This window comes from Suncus etruscus, chromosome 5, assembly GCF_024139225.1.
Source record: "Suncus etruscus isolate mSunEtr1 chromosome 5, mSunEtr1.pri.cur, whole genome shotgun sequence".
NCBI lineage: Eukaryota > Metazoa > Chordata > Mammalia > Eulipotyphla > Soricidae > Suncus > Suncus etruscus.
This window is the reverse complement of record NC_064852.1, coordinates 25,426,892-25,449,686: the sequence shown is the minus strand read 5'-3', so window position 1 is coordinate 25,449,686 and position 22,795 is coordinate 25,426,892. Positions and strand designations below refer to the sequence as shown.

General features: G+C 38.0%; 1 protein-coding gene and 1 non-coding gene across 3 annotated transcripts in view; one reads left to right on the top strand and one right to left on the bottom strand.

The window, feature by feature from the left end:
* The window catches only part of TCF12 (transcription factor 12), a 332,249-nt gene that overhangs the window by 303,703 nt on the left and 5,751 nt on the right, over positions 1–22,795 (bottom strand). The gene's annotated exons all lie outside the window — the stretch shown is intronic.
* On the top strand, positions 3,262–3,368 carry LOC126010699 (U6 spliceosomal RNA). Its single transcript, XR_007496714.1, has one exon. It is a non-coding gene; the product is annotated as a U6 spliceosomal RNA (small nuclear RNA).

Genomic DNA, 22,795 nt, shown 5'->3' with positions numbered 1-22,795 from the left:
CGTACTAGGTCAGCCATGTGCAAGACAAACTCCCTACTGCTGCACCACCGCTCTGGCCCCAAAATCATATTTCTAAGGCCAAGTTCAACCTCCAGCCATCCCCTATGCATTGCTGAGTGTGACTATAGTAATTTCCAGGCTCCAAAGAGTGCTGTCCCAGTGACCATCAAGCACTGCTTAGAGTGCTCCTGCTAGCCCCCAAGATACCACCAGGCATAGCCCTTACAACTAGGAAAGAGGAAGAGAAAGAAAACAGGCCCTAGATGTGAATTTTGATGTTTTGGACTCTAAAACTCTGGAATTTAAGAGTATAGTAATTTTTATCACATCATCTTAAGACAAGACAGAATACACAGTTTCTGTAGAGATCCTGAGTATGAACTTTACCAATAAAAAATACTGTCATTTAGAAGGCATCTTCACACACATCATCTCACTTGAAAGTCTCATAAAATCCAGGCCGGAGCAATAGCACTGCAGGGAGGGCATTTGCCTTGCACACAGCAGACCAGAATTAGAACCCCAGTATCCCATATGGTCTTTCGAGCCTGCCAGTTGTAATTTCTAAGTGCAGAGCCAGAAGTAATCCCTGAATGTCACCAGGTTTTGCCCCTCAAAAAAGTCTCACAAAATTCATGTAAAACAAACTAAAGTTATATAAAATTAGAATCTGAGTGTGACTTCTGCCTCACACTCACAAGCATCTCAACTAATACAGGGCACTTTAACCATTTTTTGGTGGGCGGGGGTTGGGGTCACACCCAGCGACTGCCCTCAGGAGTAACTGCTGGCTCTGTGCTCAGAAAATCACTCCTGGCAGACTCGGGGGACCATATGGGATGCCAGGGATTGAACCCAATTCCATCCTGGGTCATCTGTGTACAAGGCAAACATCCTACTGCTGTGCTACTACTCCAGACCCCTGGCATTAACTTTTTATCTGCATACTGTCACTTATTAATCCTGATTATTTAAGCTGTATATCACAGACCTCCAGAGACATCTCTCACATGAGATATATCAAGATTTTATATATATATATTAGCTTCAAGAATACTGCCTTCAAATCCTGCTTCCAGTCCCCTCTACATAATTTCTATTAGCCACATTTATCCTGCTTTAAAAAAAAAAGATTTGATTTCAGCTACAATGCAATAACTAAGATTAGACTTACTCTTACACATTGTAAACTAGAAAATATATCCACTATCTGCTTCAAACATCAGAAAAGGTATACAACAGTGATCACCAGAAAAAAGAAACAAACTACATAAGTATACTGTCTACCATCATCCTGGTTGGTTTCCCAATCAGAAACAATTTGTAGATCACTTTACAGAAAAGACCTTAATAAAACTGCATGGGATTCCAGTTGAGTACTTTACTAATATGAAATTATACAGTCATATGGAAAAACCCCAGAGGTGAGAGTGGAGGGAACAACCAAAGAGTAACAGTAAACTACTTAGCATGAGCACTTCAAGCACAAGATGATAAAAGCAAATCTTCGGTGGCTCAAACCCACCAAGCACAATCCTGGCAGCTCTGCCATTATGATCCTTGGGCCCATAATTTCCATACCACAGCCAGACATGTTTAAGCACAGCCAAAGAATGGGGGATGTGAACCCAACAAGCAGCACAGCTAAAAAACTGTATGGGCCACAAAGCCAGAGTGTGAACTCTGGTAAATACAAGTATGAGCCTTGCTCAAGGCATACTGCTGGCTCTGTAGTCAGGGATTACTCCTGGTATGGCTCAAGGGATCATACCCAGTTCAGCTGCATGCAAGGCAAGTGTCCTCTAGCCCCAAGATAAATTAGACAATAATTTCCTCAGTTACTTGTGGGATAATATCAGGAGAGCTAAGTGGTGTTCAAAAAAAAAAAAAGAAAGAGGGTGGGCAGGAAAAAAAAGATTTGAAAACTATCATAACCAAAATGGACCAAGCATCAAATATATACACAGCAAACAGGAAATTTCATAATCCAACAGCTAAGAATAATTAAAAAAAAACAGCTAGATAAAAAATGTTACTACTTAGAAAGTAACAATCATTTCCAACTTGGCAGTTCCACACACACAGAAAATAGAAGAGCAGCAAGGAACACTTCCAAATTCATTTAAAGAGGCCAGCAAGACCCTAATGCCAAAACTAAGAAAAATTACTGAAGAAAAAAACTACCAATCAAAAATAATAGACTAACTGGGCCGGAGAGATAGCACAGCAGTAAGGCATTTGCCTTAGATGCAGAAGGACGGTGGTTCAAATCCCGGCACCTCATATTGTCCCCAGAGCCTGCCAAGAGCGATTTCTGAGCATAGAGCCAGGAGTAACCCCTGAGCACTGCCAGGTGTGACCCAAAAAAAAATAAATACTAGACTAACATAAAACTCATTAACAAATTTATTAACAAGTAAGGGCTAGAAAGATGACTCAAAGAACTGTAGTATATGCTTTACATTAAGGAACCTCAGATTTGATCCTTGGCATTGCATACCCTTCCTTTCCCAATACCACTGGGAACTAACCTTGGGGATAACTAAATAAAGCGCCCCCAAAAAGTACTTTGTATACTTATATATAAATATATGTACATATATGTATGTCATTTATAATTCAGCAAAAACAAATGTATACCCAATAGAAATTCAAAGAACATAATGTCTAGCTGTTGAAATAAAATCAGTGTTATTCAGAGGAGAGAGGAAAACCATCTTATGATTCCAATAAAATAAAGAAAAAAATTAAGCAAAATGTCAACACATCATGATTCAAAGTAAAAAAATAAAACAGCATACTGGAATTAGAGTATTTATTCAACCACATAAAGAGAATCTACAAAACACATACACACACACACACACACACACACACACACACACACACACCTCTACTTAAAATCATACTTAATGGTGAAAACTAAGGGTTATTTTTCCCCCTAAAACTGAAAGCAAAACAAAGTTATCCACTCTTGCTACTTATATTTATCACTGTATATTTAACTGTAATGGCCAGTAGCATAAATAAAAAATTTTGATATAGAATAGAATGCTACTTAGCATCCTAAAGGAATCTTAACTACTACTTTTTTACACAGATCTTATTATTAGGGGAAATATGTACCACTATCCTTCTTTTCTTTTTATTTTATTTTGTGTGTGTGTGTGTGTGTCTGTGTGTGTGTGTGTGTTTTAAGGCCACACCCACATTGATACTCAGGGGTTACTCCTGGCTATGTGCTCAGAAATCACTCCTGGCATGCTCGCTTCGGCAGCACATATAGTAAAATTGGAACGATACAGAGAAGATTATCATGGCCCCTGTACATGGATGACACGCAAATTCGTGAAGCATTCCATATTAAAAAAGAAAAGAAATCCCTCCTGGCTTAGGGGGAATCATATAGGACCTCAGGGAATCTAACCTAGTCAGTCCTAGACTAGCTCTTGCAAGGCAAACACCTTACCTCTAGCGCCACCAGCCTCATATCCTCCTTTTCTTTTCTGCCATAATACATCAACTCCATCATACAAAAATACCTACTCCCAGAAGGCTGGCATGGGCAGAGCAGAAAGAGCCCAGTCCAACTGAACATGTGAGACAAAAATATCAACAAAAAAATTAGGACAAACTGCCTCTCTACCTTTGAGTCAGGATCTTCTACCATTAAGAACCACATGTAGAAACCCAAAGAAATAAAACTGACAGGACCTGAATCAAACTCAAAGTTTGGAAGGGACCCTTTTTACAAAGGTCCAGTTTGCAAGGATATGTAGGGATATGGCAAGATTTCTTTCCTAGATTCCATCTAGCCATCTCTCTGTCATGTTCCCCATCACAAGCATTCCCTTAAAGTCGCTTCTTTTCAGTGTACATGACCCCCAGTTAATTAGGCAAAGAACCCACAGTTGAATTGGGGGAGAAATCCCTTGCCTATGACATTAACATATTCATGTTTATCCCACACTATTCTGAACTGAATGTTTCTAGTGAAATTGTCAAATTTAACGTGATTTACTAATTTTACTGTCTCTGTGTCTCATACAATTTTAAGAAAAATACTTTGTGTAATAAAATTAACCGTGTGAGAAATAGCGTCATCTTTCTTCTCTAATCATAACACACAAAACTTCCAAAAGCAAGAATTTTTCATATCTTTAGGGCTTAACAAAATGCAGGAAAACAATTTTTGTTCTTTTGGGGGGGGGGGCCACAACCGGCAATGCTTAGGGGTTATTCCTGGATCTGTACTCAGAAATCACTCTAGGCAGGCGCTTGGAGACCATATGGGATGCCATAGATGAACCGGGGTCAGCATGTGCAAGGCAAACACCCTATCTGCTGTGCTATGGTTCCAGCCCCATGAAAACAATTTTTAAAGTCAAGTGATTTATTTTAAAAAGTTCTTTGCCGGGGCCGGAGAGATAGAATGGAAGTAAGGTGTTTGCCTTCCATGTAGAAGCATAGAGGTTAGAATCCCGGCATCCCATATGGTCCCCGAGCCTGCCAAGGGTGATTTCTGAGTGTAGAGTCAGGAGTAACCCCTGGGCACTGCCAAGTGTGACCCAAAAACCAAAAAAAAAAAGTTCTTTGCCAAAGCTAGAGCGACAGCACAGTGGTAAGGTGTTTGTCTTGCATGCAGTTGACCAGGGATAAACCTGGGTTCAATTCCTGGCATCTCATATGCTTCCCCAAGCCAACCAGGAAAGATTCTGAGCGAAGGGCCAGGAGTCTGAGTCACAGTTGGGGGTGGCCCATAAACCAAAAAAAAAAAAAATGTTCTTTGCCTTAAAAACACGATAAACTAGGACCAACATTCAGAGATAATACAAGAAATCTGTCACAATGATTTCTCTGAATATTATACTTCTCTCAAAATAAAATTAGTAACTCACTTCTAGAGTCTATTGTGTTTTAATCACTTGACATTTTTGCATGTTTAATGTGTTTATAAAATCACTTCAGGGGCCGGCACGGTGGCACTAAAGGTAAGGTGTCTGCTTTGCCAGGGCTAGCCTAGGATGGACCTTGGTTCGATCCCCCAGCATCTCATATGGTCCCCCAAGGAGCGACTTCTGAGTGCATAGCCAGGAGTAACCCCTGAGCGTTACCGGGTGTGGCCCAAAACCCCCCCAAAAAAAAAATCACTTCAGGGGCCAGAGCGGTGGCGCAAGCGGTAAGGTAGTCTGCCTTGCTCGCGTCAGCCTAGGACAGACCACAGATCACGGATCAATCCCTGGAGTCCCAAATGGTCCCCCAAGCCAGGAGTGATTTCTAAGCGCATAACCAAGGAACCCCTGAGTGTCACCAAGTGTGGCCGAAAAACCAAAAAAAAAAAAATCACTTTAATGTTTTCTACAAAAGACAAAATAAAGTCATCAATATTTAATTCACCTTCTATAACAATGGAGTGCAATGAAAAGATTCTCACAACTGTACATTATAACAAGATAATAAAGTTTTGTTTTAAAAACATCAAAAGTAAAACTTCCTAGTTTTTTACACAACTGTTAATACAAAGTAAAAATTAACTTTAACATGAAAACAAGTGGAGAACCAAATGTGAAATGAATATTTGAGTGGTTCCAAACTAGAGAATTTGGGCCGGAGTGATAACACAGTGGTAGGGCGTTTGCCTTGCATGCGGCCGACCCTGAACGGACCTGGGTTCGATTCCCAGCACCCTATATTGTACCCTGAGCCTGCCAGGAGCAATTTCTGAGCACAGAGCCAGAAGGAACCCATGAGCACCAACAGGTTTGGCTCAAAAAAAAAAAAAAAAGCAGTTTGTGAATATTCCATAACCTCCGTTTTCAAAAGTAATTAGCTAAAGAAAACATTTTCAGTTGCCAAGAAGCTATCAGAATTCATTTAATTCAAACCACCTAGAAGGGTAATGAAGAACACCACAAATAAAAACATGCTTCTTTTAAAATATATCCGTGAACAAAGTATTTCATTAAAAAAACACAAGTTTACAAGAAGGAATTCTATTTTAAAAGACATATTCATTTTTTTATTTTGACTGAAAACTTTTACACCACGTTTTATATTAAAACCAGGGGAGGGGCCATAGAGATAGCATGGAGGTAAGGCATTTGCCTTTCATGCAGAAGGTCATCAGTTCGAATCCGGCTTCCCATATGGTCCCCTGTGCCTGCCAGGAGCAATTTCTGAGCATGGAGCCAGGAGTTTCCCCTGAGCACTGCCGGGTGTGACCCAAAAACCACAAAAAAAAAAAACAGGGGAGTCATACCAAAATATTCCTGATTTTGGTCCTATACCACAGCAACTTGTTCATCTTACAGCAATGCACCTAAACAAATGCTCTGCTAGAATTTTACCAGGCTCTTTTTACACTGAAATACACTGCTTATACATTATCCTAATTGGAAATTCCAAACTAGCATAGGAATACTGAACACAATGAAAGTATATTCTTACCACAACCCAATTTGAGAATTGTTTTTAATACAGGTTTTAAAATTAGTACTCTTTAGGCATCAATGAGACAGTCAATGAAAACAGTTAGATGATTATTACATGCTAACAAAAGCTCTGTTTTTCTGATCTTTCTTTCTATTCAGTCAATATCTTCAACCAAAAAGTGACATTTATATTTTTGAAATGTGTTTACAAACACAGCTTTGTTTCACAAAATTCAAAAATACAAAGCCTCCATTCAAATAATGAATATACCAATTATCTCATCTTAGACGCATCTAATAAATGCAAACCTGCTCCTTTCACAGAGAGCAAATGGGCACTTTCAGAGAACTAAAGAGCAACCTTAAGATAGTAAGATGGCATCATCTGCAGGTTTTACAAGCAATGAAAGTTAATGTTTCAAATGAAAAACTTAAACTACACAAATAGTCTACATAAGTCAAAGGTAAGCTGACAGAAGAACTGACAGATCAAAGTATTCTAGCAATAAGAAGCTTATAATGTCCATTTTTTATTCTGAGAAAAACTACTAAAATTAGTTTTTAATTAATGTAATCACAGCGATAACATTTCCAGCCTAATACAGCCCTAAATTACTAACCATGCCCTTAACTGAAGACTGATGTTTCCCTCAAAACAGTTTCTCTAAACTCCACTTACACAGGGAACATTTTTAATTCCAAATACATCAGTAGTCAAGTCCTAGTTTAAAAGAGAAAATTTTTGGGCCCGGAGAGATAGCACAGTGGCGTTTGCCTTGCAAGCAGCCGATCCAGGACCAAAGGTGGTTGGTTCGAATCCCGGTGTCCCATATGGTCCCCCGTGCCTGCCAGGAGCTATTTCTGAGCAGACAGCCAGAAGTAACCCCTGAGCAACGCCGGGTGTGGCCCCCAAAAAAACAAATAATAATAATAATAATAATAATAATAATAATAATAATAATATATAAAAAACAAAAGAAAATATTTAAATAAAAAAGGCACAAGCTATAATTGCCAGATACACCACTTAGATCTAATCCAATTGCAAAATAAGAAATAATTTTTAACATCAACAAATACAACTGTCAAACAGAAGATGATTTAAAAACACAATATAGGTGCTGGAGCAATAGCGCAGCAGTAGGGCATTTGCCTTGCACGATGCTGACCCAGGACGGACCTGGGTTCAATCCCCGGTGTTGCATATGTTCCCCTGAATTTCTGAGCACATAGCCAGGAGTAACCCCTGAGCATCACAGGGTGTGGCCCAAAACCCCAAAAAATAAAATAAAAACACAAAGTAGCAGGTGGTGGTTCATCTTTCTATCACAATTAAATAAGTGAATGAATTCAGTTCCATTAAGAAAGGTCATCTTTGCCTGCTCTAGGGATATTGCCCCACATTTACTATAAAGCATATCAGAAACTGGTAGAAATCAGATTTTGGAAAAATATCACTGTCTATGTTGTTTCCAGACTAGTAAAAATGATTCCTATGATTCTTGTACAATAGACTCCTCCCAGTTAATCACAGAATCATTCTTCCCATAAAATCACCATCATTCAAAGAAAATAAAAACAAAGCTAAATACCCTATGGGAGAAAAAAAAAATCAAGACACTATCAAGAATCTGCTGAAGCATAGTAGGAGTTGTATTCACATATCGCTCAATGACTTTACCATTTGACACTTAACTGCTTAATCTTGATGTTTAATATGCTAAGATCTTTTGCAGAAGAAATAAGAGAAAAGGTGGGCCATTCCAATAAATGAACCCCTTATGTTTCCAGTCAGCAACAGTGAAAGCCTTTCTTATTTAAAATCATAAGAATTTTAGGTTTAAAGAACTCGAGTCATTAAGTCCTACAAATAGAAATCCTTTATTTAATATTCATCATAAATGGGCTGTGCTGTGGTCTTCTAAACATACATGATTAATCTCATAAGGCTGTCCAGTTTTGGTTGTTCTCAAAACTCTAGGGCACATAATTGCTGTATCAGTTACTTTGTCTTTGTCTGCCTTTGGAATAAAAGAGTGGAAAGAGTACTTTCCATTACTTCAGAGTCCTTAAATACCTGGCACATTTTTTTTAACAAAATTATGATCTGAAGTGACTGGGAAAGAATTCATAAAGAAAATAAATTAAAATAACATGAGAATGTCACAAAGATTTCTAGAGACAGGAGTTCAGAAAATGAGACCAGTATGATTGAACCATACAATTCAGATTGAAAATAATGGATGTGGGGCCGGAGAGGTGGTGCTAGAGGTAAGGTGTCTGCCTTGCAAGCGCTAGCCAAGGAAGGACGGTCCAATCCCCTGGCATCCCATATGGTCCCCCCAAGCCAAGGGCGATTTCTGAGCACTTAGCCAGGAGTAACTCCTGAGCATCAAACGGCTGTGGCCCGAAAAACCAAAAAAAAAAAAAAAAAAAGAAAGAAAGAAAGAAAATAGTGAATGTAAAACTAGCAAAAACAAATTCTAGTCAGAAATTTTAAAAAGTTAAAATGACAAGTGAGACTTTCATATGTTTTGGCAACAAGAAACAACAAGAAACAAATGCAGATGGGACAAATCATAGGAGGAAGTTTTCAAAATGAGAAGTGCCACATTATATACTAAATATTTGAGGCCTCACAAAATCCATCTATCTATAAGTGAGGCTTTTGGACGGGAACATTAGAGTTAAGACTCTGAAAGAGCCCAAAGTTTTCTCTCCCCTTGCCTCTTCTCCAGAACACAATATGAAACTATGTAAGAACATAATAAGAAGGCAGTCAGCAAGACAGAAAGCGTTCAACATGAGAATCTGGCCATGCTAATAAAACCTTTTCCTCAAACTTGCAGCCTCCTCCACTGCTATAAAATAAATTGTTGTTCTTTAAACCACTCAATGGGAGCCAGAACAGATGCAGAACAGAGAGCAACTGGCAATCTAGCCCACGTAAAGACTACTTCAATATCTAGTAGTGAAGGAACAGATTAGACATGGCAGCAAGAAAAGAGAAGCCATTAATTAGATCTGAAAGAAAAATAATCTATCTCACCTCACCCAAGTTCACTTTATTTAGGAACCTCACAACTCATAAAGTCAGAAATATTATTTCCCCTACCATCTATACAGCACTAAGATTTAATAGAGACCTTGTGTCTTAGTAGAGAGCTTACAAGATCTTACAAGAAACTATTAGTTACTACAGTGGGTATCAAAGGCAGAAGGCCTCCAGAACTTTGACTCTAGTCACGATTGTCAAATCATCTTTTAATCCTCGTCATACAACCTCAGAAAGAAATAACAGCAAAGGTTCTTCTGAAGTCCACAAGTCTAATGGCTTCCTGCATAATTAAGACAATAACTTCGGGCCCGGAGAGATAGCACAGCGGTGTTTGCCTTGCAAGCAGCCGATCCAGGACCAAAGGTGGTTGGTTCGAATCCCGGTGTCCCATATGGTCCCCCGTGCCTGCCAGGAGCTATTTCTGAGCAGATAGCCAGGAAGTAACCCCTGAGCACTGCCGGGTGTGGCCCAAAAACCAAAAAAAAAAAAAAAAGACAATAACTTCACTGTCTCTAGGTTCCATTAGTTTGGTTACTAATTTCCTTCCTTAAAATAGTTAAAAATGCTGAAGACAAGCCTAAACACACACCCATAAAGAGTCAGGGAAAACCCCAGTTTTCTAAGGTCAGGCAAGTGTTTTATATACCCTGACTATACCAGGTTGGAAAGAAAGAGCACTGGGGCCCGAATAAGTCTTCCTCTTTCCCAACTGCAAAGAACCAACATGAAACAGTGACATTAGCAGACACCCAAAATCTTGATACGTTATCACTTATGAATAAATTAAGTGGACCATTTCTCCTCAAGCACAGGTATGTAGTAGAGGGAAGGTGCTTTTGCATGTCCCAAACCCCAAACTATCTAGGTTTGTGACCTACCAAGTACACCAAGGCCACCACTACAAATATGGTTCCAGTATTTGAAGGTTAGTAATTCTGAGTAACACAAAAATTTGGCTCAAAATACTCTTCAAAAATTAAAGCAACAGCAAACTATCCCTAAGAATTACTAAGTTTTGGGGGGCTGGAACGATAGTACAACAAATAAGGTTTTCCTTGCTAACCCTGGTTTGACCCTCAGGACCCCATAAGTCCCGCAAGCACAGAAGGATCCCTGAGCACAGAGTCAGGAGTAAGCCCTAAGCACTACCAGGTATGCCCCCCCCCCCAAAAAAAAAAAAACTGCTCTGTTTTCATACTTAACCCTGTAACATTAGAGCTTGAGCAAGCATTTAAAAACTAAGCTGAAAAAAAAAGACTCAAAAAAGACTAATTTAGAGCTCCATGATTTGGAACATATTTAACAGGGTTCTAGCAAGGTTAGATTATTTCTTAAATTTTCTCTAAGAGAGGGGAAAAACTTTTTTTTTTTTTTTTTTTTTTTTTTGGTTTTTGGGTCACACCCGGCAGTGCTCTGGGGTTCCTCCTGGCTCTATGCTCAGAAACTGCTCCTGGCAGGCTAAGGGGACCATATGGGATGCCGGGACTCAAACCACAGTCCTGCAAACTACAGTCCTTCTGCATCTACAATACGCCTTACCACTGTACTATCTCTCCAGCCGGAAAGACTTATTTAAAGAATTCTTAGATTTTGAGAATTACTCCCTCTAAGGAGTTCCTTAGGCTATCATCAACTGATTTGATCTGTAGTAATTTTCAGAAATGAGTAAGTTTAACAGGAAGATTCATTCCATATATATTCTTATAAATTTAGAACCACCTAAGAGTTGTTTTGTCATCTTATATAATACAACTAATATTCATATAGTCACAAATTTCCACTTTTTAGAAAGAATTTCCTTAAAAATTACTTAACTTGATCATTATCACAGGCCCCTACAGGCAGTATTTTTATCTAAATTTTAGACATAAGATAAACATGCCCTAAGGTTACAAATCAAGTAAGTAAACACAAAATTGTATCAAAAACTTTCTCACTCCAAACCCTTCTTCCTTCTTTGAACATACCATACAGTATGCTCCTATTATCTATTGCCTTAAATTACTCTACATAAACAAAATACAGTGGTACATTAGTAGGAGTTCTGTCACATACCTACAAATGTTACTGTTCAAATGAAGAGAAAATTGGGGCTGGAGAGGCAGCACAGTAAGGTGCTAGCCTTGCATGCACTCAAGCTGAGATCAATCCCTGCATCCCATATGGTCCACCAAGCACCACCAGTAGTAAGAGTCAGGAGAAACCTAAGCAACACTGGGTATAACAACCCCCTTGCCCCCCAAAAAAGAACAAATAAATGAAAATACAAAATAGACTACCTAGCACTCTAAACATTATAAAAATTAGCAAGCATGTCTTTATTTTAATGCAATTGAAAGTTCTGTTGTCAAAATTAAATGTTAAAAGCTATCCTATGTTTTATAACATTTTAGCTACCTTGGAATAACTATTTTCCATCTGTTTTTAGATGCCTCTATAAACAAACAAGCCCTAAATCTTTGTAAAGGGGAAGTGAAAATAAAGAATTTTCCACACATTTCATTCCTATGGCTACAACAAAATAATAGTTGTCACCAGTCCAATTCTCTTACAACTATCAAATTTCAACTTCTTCCTAAGGCACCAAAGTCTAATGACAGTCAAATGAACAGTAAAAGAACACACACAAGAAGAAATTACTCTCCCTAAGACATTTCATATAGTAGTTATTCATATTTAATAACTTGAAATATTAAAAAATTATTCCATTGACTTAATAAAATAATCTTGAAGCATTAAAGTTGGAATATTTCAACATTACCTCACGTAAGCCACCTCAACAAAATTTAAAGTTTTTTGAGATAGTAAATTCCTACTTAAGACAAACCATGCCTTAGTGCAGATTGGTATCAGTCCAGGTGCAAAGACAACTGATCAGTATGCTACTTCTAAGGGGCAATAAAGAAACCACAGGCAAATGTATGATCACATTTAATTACTCTATTTCCTTTGTAAAATTAAGTTACTGGCTTCTAACAATAATTAGAAATGGCTTATAAATTATGATATACTTTATCATTTATCATTACTAATCTATTTTTTAATATGTCTTCTCCTCCTCCCCCAGTCATTTACTAAACAAAGTTCTACTGCTATATAACCTTTCTGGCAAGCTCCCAGAGTCTACCTCAGGTTGATTGGAGACAACTAATTGTGGCACTACTCCTAAACTTGACAAGATTAAGTTAAATGTATATAAAGGCAGAAAAGATTTGTTCTGTGTTTCTATAGCAGAGTAGTATCTCAAAGCACACCAACTTCATAGTTTTGGATTTAATGATTTAACATTATACCTTGGTTCTTGAAGAACAGTGACAGTGGCAACAACAAAGGGGACAGGTTTGCAAGGCAACCAGGAAAATCAAGAGAACCAACTGGTCTGCCTCAAAATAGTGACAAAATAGACGAGTCTATCACATAGAAATTTCATTGCAACTTTCATAGTTTATAATTAAAATAGTTAAGGGACTAAGACAATGACAAGACTGAAGAAAAATTCGTATTATTCATAATCATAATTTTTATGTGGATACCTTTAATCACTACACTGAAGAAATAAATTACCCGCATAACTAACAATAAAGAGAATAAAATTGCCAAAAGATTGGTTTTGTCTGTCCTCTATGAAACTGTATCTAAACTCCTTTATTTCAGAATAAAGATTACTTGTTGGAGTTCTTGTCATTGGGCAACAGTTAACACCAAGTATGGATTAAGGTATTCTCTCAATTGTAATACTGGCTTTATAAAGAAACATATATGCCATGTATTTAAAATACAGATTATATAAAATATGATTAATGTTCATTTGATTATATAGCTACATAGATATACATGCAAATATATCATCTATTAGAACCCTAAAAGTTTCCATGCAAACAAGGCAAGTATCAGTATATTTCTTTTCCGGGGGGCGGGGGGGGGGGGAGGGGAGGGAAACAGTTGGGCCAAACCCAGGGGCGCTCAAGGATTACTTCTGGCTCTTCCCTTAGAAATCGCTCCTGGCAGGCTCAGGGGACCATGTGGGATACCGGAAATAGAACCCAGGTCCGTCAGGGTCCGACCAGTGCAAGGCAAATTCCCTATCTCTGTGCTATCTCTCTGGCTCCCATTGTTTCTTTTTATGATGATGTTTATTTAGGGGCTACTCCCAACTGTATTCTGAGGACCATGTAATGCTGGAAATCAAACCTAAGTCTCATGTTTACAAAGTATGCACTCAAATCATTAAGACATTTCTCTAGCCCTTATTATATTTCTTGGCCCAACAAGTCAAAAAAAATTGTTTTTCCTCAAAATAGAAATTGACTACTTAAAATCAATGTATTAGGAAAACTATTCTGAGCACAATCCTTTATATTAACAAGTCCGCCCAATGTCTTTTCTTTTTTTTTTTTTTTTTTTTTTTTTTTTGGTTTTTGGGCCACACCCTCAGCATTGCTGGGTGTGATCCAAAAACCAGAACAATACACTCCCCCCCAAACATAGGGATTCATATTTTATTTTATTTATTTATTTATCTATTTATTTATTTTGGTTTTGGGGCCACACCCGGCATTGCTCAGGGGTTACTCCTGGCTGTCTGCTCAGAAATAGCTCCTGGCAGGCACGGGGGACCATATGGGACACCGGGATTCGAACCAACCACCTTAGGTTCTGGATCAGCTGCTTGCAAGGCAAACGCCGCTGTGCTATCTCTCCGGGCCCCCAACGTCTTTTCTATGTTTAAAATATGAATCCCGGGCCCGGAGAAATAGCACAGCAGTGTTTGCCTTGCAAGCAGCTGATCCAGAACCTAAGGTGGTTGGTTCGAATCCCGGTGTCCCATATGGTCCCCCGTGCCTGCCAGGAGCTATTTCTGAGCAGACAGCCAGGAGTAACCCCTGAGCAATGCCGGGTGTGGCCCAAAAACATTAGATAGATAGATAGATAGATAGATAGATAGATAGATAGATAGATAGATAGATAGATAGATAGATAGATAGATAGATGATAGATAGATAGATAGATAGATAGATAGATAGATAGATAGATAGATAGATAGATAGATAGATAGATAGATAGATAGGAGCTATTTCTGAGCAGACAGCCAGGAGTAACCCCTGAGCAATGCCGGGTGTGGCCCAAAAACCTAGATAGATAGATAGATAGATAGATAGATAGATAGATAGATAGATAGATAGATAGATAGATAGATAGATAGATAGATAGATAGATAGATAGATAGATAGATAAAATAAAATATGAATCCCTATGTTTGGGGGGGAGTGTATTGTTCTGGTTTTTGGATCACACCCAGCAATGCTGAGGGCTTACTCCTGGCTCTGCTCTTAGGAATCACTCCTGGCAGTGTTCCAGATAAATAAATAAAATAAAATATGAATCCCTATGTTTGGGGGGGAGTGTATTGTTCTGGTTTTTGGATCACACCCAGCAATGCTGAGGGCTTACTCCTGGCTCTGCTCTTAGGAATCACTCCTGGCAGTGTTCCAGGGGGCCATATGGGATGCTGGGGACTAAACCCTGATTGGCCATATGCAAGGCCTTACCTTACCTGCTGTACGATCTGGCCCCCTTAGTACACAATTTTGGTGTAAAAAAGAGATTCTTATCCTGAACTGAAACAATACCTGGGACACATAAATGTCTCTTTACAATATACTCATGTTACAACACACATAATCTACAATACTTTTTCAGTAATCTATGAGGCTGTATCAATTTTAGATTTTAGTTTTTCGGAACTGGAGAGGAAATACCAACATTTGCCTCGCACATAGTTAGAGCCCGACACCACGTAGAGTCCCTGAACAAAACCAGGAGTGACCATTGAGCACAGAGTGAGGAGTATGCACTACACACAGCTGTGTGTGGCCCCAAAACTAAGATAAATAATTCCGCATTTCAGATTTGAGAAGAAATACAGTGTTGACAGCACAAACTACAAACCATCTCTCGCTAAGAGAATAGTATTGGCTTATATATGACTTCAATGGACCTTACCCAAAGATAAAGCCAAGCAAGGGAAAAAAGCAATACTTTATATTAAAAGCAATATTTTATTTTATTTTATTTAAGAGGCGTAGGTCCACTCACTAAAATACTCAGACAACTGATTAGGGCAATTCAATGCCAGGGTTCAAGAATGCAAAGCTATGCAGGTTATACAGTGCTGAAGACCACCAGGGTAAATCTGGCAGTGCTGAGGGCAGGAGGTCGAGAAGGGCCTTCCTGGGCCACTCTAGGTGCTTATAGCAATGCTCAGCATGGAGACTACTTAGGCTATGGTACTCAGTTCTAGAGATACAAGTATGCAACCCTGATTAGAGTTGCCTTCCTGGCCCCAATATATGAATTACTTTTGTTTTCTTAGTGAGCCACACCCAGTGGTACTAGGGATTTACTCCTAATTCTGCACTGAGGAACCAATCTTAGAAGTAGGAGAGCATATGGAGAGAGGGGGGATAGAACCCAAAACAGACACATGAAAGACCAATTTTATAAATTGTGGCCAAGTTTATAAACGTTTTGTTTAGGGGTCTCTGGCAAGATTATAAATTTTGTTTTGTTTAGGAGTCAAAACCAGCTATACTAAAGGCTTGCTCCTGGCTCTACACTCACTGATGCTTGCCACAGTTAAGACAAGAAATCTTCATACTATAATATTGCTTTGGGCCTTCAATATAAGAGTTATCAAGATTAGATTTCTTTTGCTCACTTTGCATCAGGAAACTGGAGCTTATGTTCCTTTTCCTCTACCATTAAACAACTTTCTTGAGAAAACACAAACTACCTTCAAAGATAATTCCTCAGCATGAAAGAGAATATTCAGAAAGCATATATCTTTGGGGGGGAAGGGGAGATCCTCTGGCAATACACAGCATTCAGGACTACTCCTAGCAGTGCTGTGGGGCATAGGAAATGCTGGGGATCAAACCTGGGTTGGCAAAGCAAATGTCCTACCCACTGTACTTACTGCTCTGCCTCCCCAAACAGCATATACGTTTCTTTCACCATTCTGCACTACACAATATCTAGTCTATGAAACAGTATTTTTTATAATTATCTTTATTTAAACACCGTGATTACAAATATGATTATAGTTGTATGATTACAGTCATGTAAAGAACACCCCTCTTCACCAGTGCAACATTCCCACCACCAATTTCCCAGATCTCCCTCCTCCCCACCCCCCTATACCTATACTCCAGACAGGCTTTCTACTTCCCTCATTCATTCAGTGTAGTCATCTCTCCAACTGCACTCATCACTCTATGTATGAAACAGTATTAACAAGAAATCAACTCCAAAAGAGCTGAAGTGGGGAGACCTCATGAAAATCTGATGATGACCTCTAAACACTATTATTCTGTCCAATTTCTTCTCAATTTTAACAATAAATATAATTTTACAGCACTGTTTAGTACTATTTAGCAATCCACCCATGAAGAGGCATTTCCTCAATCTTACAAATCACAACAAAAATTTTCACTGCGGGGCCGGAGAGATAGCATGGAGGTAAGGCATTTGCCTTTCATGCAGGAGGTCATCGGTTCAAATCCGGCGTCCCATATGGTCCCCCATGCCTGCCAGGAGCAATTTCTGAGCCTGGAGCCAGGAATAACTCCTGAGCACTGCAGGTGTGACCCAAAAACCACACACACAAAAAAAAATTTCATTGCATCCAAAGTAAGATGAGATATGATCGTGAATTATATAAATTATTAGTATATAAATACTAGTAGCTCACAAAAAAACTTAATATTGCTCATTAGCATTAATATTTCTCAAGAGGGCACAATAATTATAATAAAGTTAGCTATCATTTTTAAGGCTATTGTGAGGCAGTCAAAATAGAGAAAGAATCTTACTTGATCTTTACATAGATTTTGAAGCATTATCATTCACTTTCACAAGGAAAAAAAAGTACAGCTTAGATCATTTAAAGACACTGTGTCTGTGGTTACCCAGCTAATAATCTAGGTTAGTTATCTGACTTTTCAGCTCAATTCTTCTCACAATACTCTTATAAAACATCAGAAATTCAAGGTCTCTCTGACAGACTCCAGTTAGAATCCACTCTAATTCAATAAACAGAGGTCAAAGAATGACAGGAGTTCTCTCCAATAACCACATTTATATACAAGTACGAATTTGTACCAAAGTCCTCATACACTCCATTCACATAGTAAAAATTTGTGGGTTTTTTACATTAAATTATTAACCAGTCACCAATTTTATAATCGAGCTCTACCACTGACATCAATACTTGGCCTAGTAATTTATTTCCCTTTGAGCTGAGTTCATTTCCCTAAGGGGATTCAGTCACTTAGCTTTAATTACAATTTGCAAGCACACACACAAAAAAATATTCTAGATCCCCATCTGAAAAAAGCCTGAAGTGTGGCTTAAAATTTGTTTATGTAGGGGCCAAATCAACAGTACAGCTAGCTAGTGGAGTGTTTTTCTTGCATGCAGCTGACTCGGTTCGATTCCCAGGACCCTATATGGTCCCCCGAGCCCGCCAGGAGTGATTCCTGAGTACTGAACCAGGAAATAACCCCTGAGCGCTGCTGGGTGTGGCCCAAAAACAAAAACAAAAAAAAATATATGCTTGCTATCACTATTATTATTAACTACCACAACATTAAGAACAGCAAACGGGGGGCCGGTGAGGTGGTGCTAGAGGTAAGGTGTCTGCCTTGCAAGCGCTAGCCAAGGAAAGGACCACGGTTCGATCCCCCGGTGTCCCATATGGTCCCCCCAAGCCAGGGGCAATTTCTGAGCGCGTAGCCAGGAGTAACCCCTGAGCATCTAACGGGTGTGGCCCAAAAAAACAAAAAAAAAAAAAGAACAGCAAACGGCAAAATATCAAAATCCTTAAAGGCCAAAACAGTAAGAACTGGATTTGCTATGGTATTATATCCCTCCAAAGTAACAAAACAATTTTAAGCTTTGATTATAAGTATTTAACATGAGGAAATGCTAATAATATTGACATTTAAAAAATAAAATCAAACCATATTTTAATTATGGAAACACATAAGAAAAAAGGCTAAAGAAAATAAATCATTACTAATAATGGGTAACTTTTCTCATCTTTTCTATCATCTTATTTTCTTGTCAATCAATAATGATTGAATTAAACTTATAAGATGTGTATATGTTCAATGTTTAGGGTATGTATATGACTACTAAATCCGTGTGTGTGTGAGTGTGAGATAGAAAGAGAGAGAAAGCAAGAGAGAGAGAGAGAGAGAGAGAGAGAGAGAGAGAAAGAGACATGGCTACACTTATGGAACCTGTACATATTGTACATATAGGAAACTGTACATATTGCTGTACATTAGTCATGTACCAAGGCAAAGGCCATGAACCTTGTACTATCTCAATGGGTATGTTTGTTTGTTACCAGCCTCTTTAATTATCTCCTAATAATCCTCTCAGAAATCTCCAAATTAACCTAAAAGACTATGTGAAATCTAAAATGCTCAACACAACTCAGCACAACTCAACACAACTCAGCACTCAGCATGAAAGTGTTATTGTTTCCACTAACACTACCTCACTCCAACATTACAGAACTACAAATCACTTCTCTTTCTGCGAGAAATTCAAATCTTCAGATTCTGTCAATACTGTCAATTCTGGTATTTTTTTCCTTCCTATTTCCCAGCCAACTCCAAACCTTTCCTATTCATCAACAGATAAGGACTACAGACTCCTGAATAAATTAATGATTTTCTTATTCGATTGCCTCACTATTAACAGTTCACTTCACCACACAGTGTCAGTAAGTTCTGAGATTTACCTTTTATTAACTCAGTTAACATGCACAACTCAGTGAGACTGACTTCTAATTAGTAATACTATTTAGCAGATTTAGAAACAGAACAAGAACAAGGTAATTTACCCAAGATCTGGAACCAGAGAAATAGTACAGTAGGTAGGACAGCTTGCCTTGCAGGCGGGCCTGCCAAATTTGACCCCCAGCATCACATAGGGTTCTGAGTCCCACCAAGAGTAATTAAGCTTTGTACATGATGGGTGTGACCCAAAAACTAACACCAAAAAAAAAAAGAAAAAGTAACTTACTCAAGGTTAAGTAATTTACCTAGGTTAAAAAAGGCAATGAATGGATATGAACTCTGCTCCAGTAAACTATGTAAGTATGAGCTAAGGTGTGATAACCAGGTTCTCTTTTCCCTGAATTGCAGAGGTACTTTGAGCAAGCCAAATTCTTATTTCTTTATTTCCTACCAAGCTATTTTACATTTGAAAGATCAATTTTTCTTTTCCACAATTTAATTTGTAGACTGCCTTCTACTTCTCAGTTTGACAGTTTTTCTTAAATTAGTTTCTTTTAGTCATAACAATATCCTAATTCCAATAGATGTCATTTAAGCTACAAATATGCAAAGATGCAATTTGTTGACCTTTTCATTTTACAGAAGTTCGTCCACCTATAGATTTTTTTTGTGGGGGAGGTGGTTTTTGGGCCACACCCGGTGATACTCAGGAGTTATTCCTGGCTCTGTGCTCAGAAATCCTCCTGGCTCAGGGGACCATATGGGACGCTGGGAGATAGAGCCCTGGTCTGTCCTAGATCAACCACCTGCAAGGCAAACGCCCTACCGCTGTGCCACGGCTCTGGTCCCTAGTTTTATCTTTCTATCTCATACCGAAATGCCTATACTTTCTTTGGTTTGTATCTTCCATTTCCTAACTTCTCAAAAGTTACTAGAAAATCAATCCTCACAAAGTAGGGTTCAAGGGGGCAGAGCAATAGCACGGTGGCAGGGCATTTGCTTTGCACATACATGTCTGACCTGGGAAACCTAGGTTTGATTCCAAGCACCCCACTAAGTTTGATTCCAAGCACCCCATGTAGTCCCCCAAGCCTGCCAGGAACAATTTCTAAGCATAGGGCTAGAAGTAACCCTGGTCACCACCAGATATGGCCCAAAAACTAAATAAATAAATAACAAAGTAGGGTTAAAAAAATTGTTAATTTCTGATGAGAGGCAGGAATAACCCCTGAGCATCACAGGTTGTGGCCAAAAGTTGTTAAATAATAATGAGATAAATATGGCTGAACTATTTAATAAAGCAGAATATCATTCATCAGTCTTTTGAATGTTTAAATGCTGTTTTCTCTATTCTCTAAATACAAAGCAATACACCTTTTACTGGCTTGGGGATTACTACAGCAGTGCTCAAGAAAGAGTTTCTCATGCTTGAAGGACCATGAGCTGTTAAGGAACAAAACCACTGTAAAACATATTCAGGCAGAGAGTTATATCCATTTCCAAAATAAAAACCAAAATATTTTAATTCAATACTTCCATTAAAAATATATACAGGTGATACCCAAAAGCAATACTATTAATTTTTTAAATGTATCCCACACACTACCAAGAAATGCACTCTCCTATCCTCAAGCCCAGAATACCCCTTCTAAAAAATGTTACTTAATTTGCATAGCAAAAATTATTCAGACTTTGACAATACTAAAAAAAGCATTCCAGGAACAATTACCAATTTGCTCAAGAACATAAAAGATTATCCAGTTTAAAATAAATAAGCAGAGAAATAGATATTTAGGCCACACCTAGCAGTGTCTAGGGCTTACTCCTGGCTCTGTACTCACAGATCACTAGGTCACTCCTGGAAGTGTTTGGGGGACAATATGTGCAAGCAGAGACTGAAACAAGCTCAGCTATGTGCCAGGCAAACACTAAGAGAATATTCTCCCTGATCCAGTAAATCTAAAAATGTGAAAACAACTATGTTTATAGTAAAGGTTAAGTAGCTTCATCTTTATCTTTCTATCCCACAAGAATTATTTCAAAATGCAAAGAAAAAGATACACCAAAGAAATAAACTATAAATCCAAAACATGATTTTATATTTATGCTTGTATTTAAATTGTTAATGAGTTTTAAAATTTTTAGTTAAGAAATATGCTATATAACATCTACAAATCATGACACTTTGGGGAGGTACACCCCGCGATTATTCCTGATAGTGCTTGGAGAACCAGATGAGATGCTGGGGATAGAACCCAAGTAAGTCCTATTGAAGGTAATCAATCACCTTACCCACTATACTATCTCTCCAATCCCAAATCATGCCACTTCCTAAAGGAGCAACTTTCTGAAAAGCACTCAACACTTTTGGCTATTAGCTTGCCTCTCTCTAAATTCTGTTTTACAAGTTTATATTTTCATATATAAATTTTCTCTGAAAGACTCCTTTATTGTTTTACTTTAATCATAAATGAGCCACTTAATAGCAGAACACATTTGTCCTAAAATATTTTTCCCCACAAACCTGATGACTGCCATTAACTCTCATTCATCATTGGTAATGCTATCCAAAATCAACAGTCTAACATGGTTGTTGCTCAAACAATAGTACTAAATTTGAGCAAGTATATATTGTTACACATAAATTACAAATTTCAAATTAAGTACACAATTTGAACCACATATTCTACTCTATAGATCCTTAAGTAAAAATGCCAAATCTATTTTTTGCTTCAATTTAAAAATTATCAAGCAGGACAATAAAACTCTGGTTTCCCTTATATTATGTTCAAATAATAGTAAAACTGCAAAGCAAAATCTATGCTTAATAATATGAGATTAATTTAACAAAGTTAACAATACAGCTTTTTTAAATTACTTTTATAGACGATTATAAAAATAAAACATCAGGAATCTTTGCAGTGATCGGACAGGTATTGTATCTAGATAATATTGACAGTTACAACTGTACATAAATCTACAATTACTATAGAACAAAAAATTTTAAATTACTGAAGTAACTTAATAAGAATTTATTTTTCTAGCCGTGTCAGTATTTTCAGAGTCTATATATATATCTTAAAAAAATCTTTCCGAAAAAAAGTATTATTTGTAACTGACAAAAACATTCCTTTTCAAAATTATTCCTTTCATAATTATTTCCAAATACTAAAAAAAGAGAAATCTACAAAAATATCTGATTTAATGAGGTAAATATTTATTTTCTATTTAAAATACTTTCAATAAAGAAAGTACCAGAGGGGCCAGAGCAATAGCACAGTGGGTAGGGCGTTTGCCTTGCACACAGCCGACCTAGGTTCAATACCAGGCATCCCATATAGTCCCCAGAACCTGCCAGGAGTAATTTCTGAGTGCAGGGCCAAGGGTGACCCCTGAGCACCAGCAGGTGACCCAAAACCAAAAAAAAGGTACCAGAGACTCAGTCAGTATATTCAAATTGCTTATAAAACAAATTAAAATTACCCTACTCTTTTCTT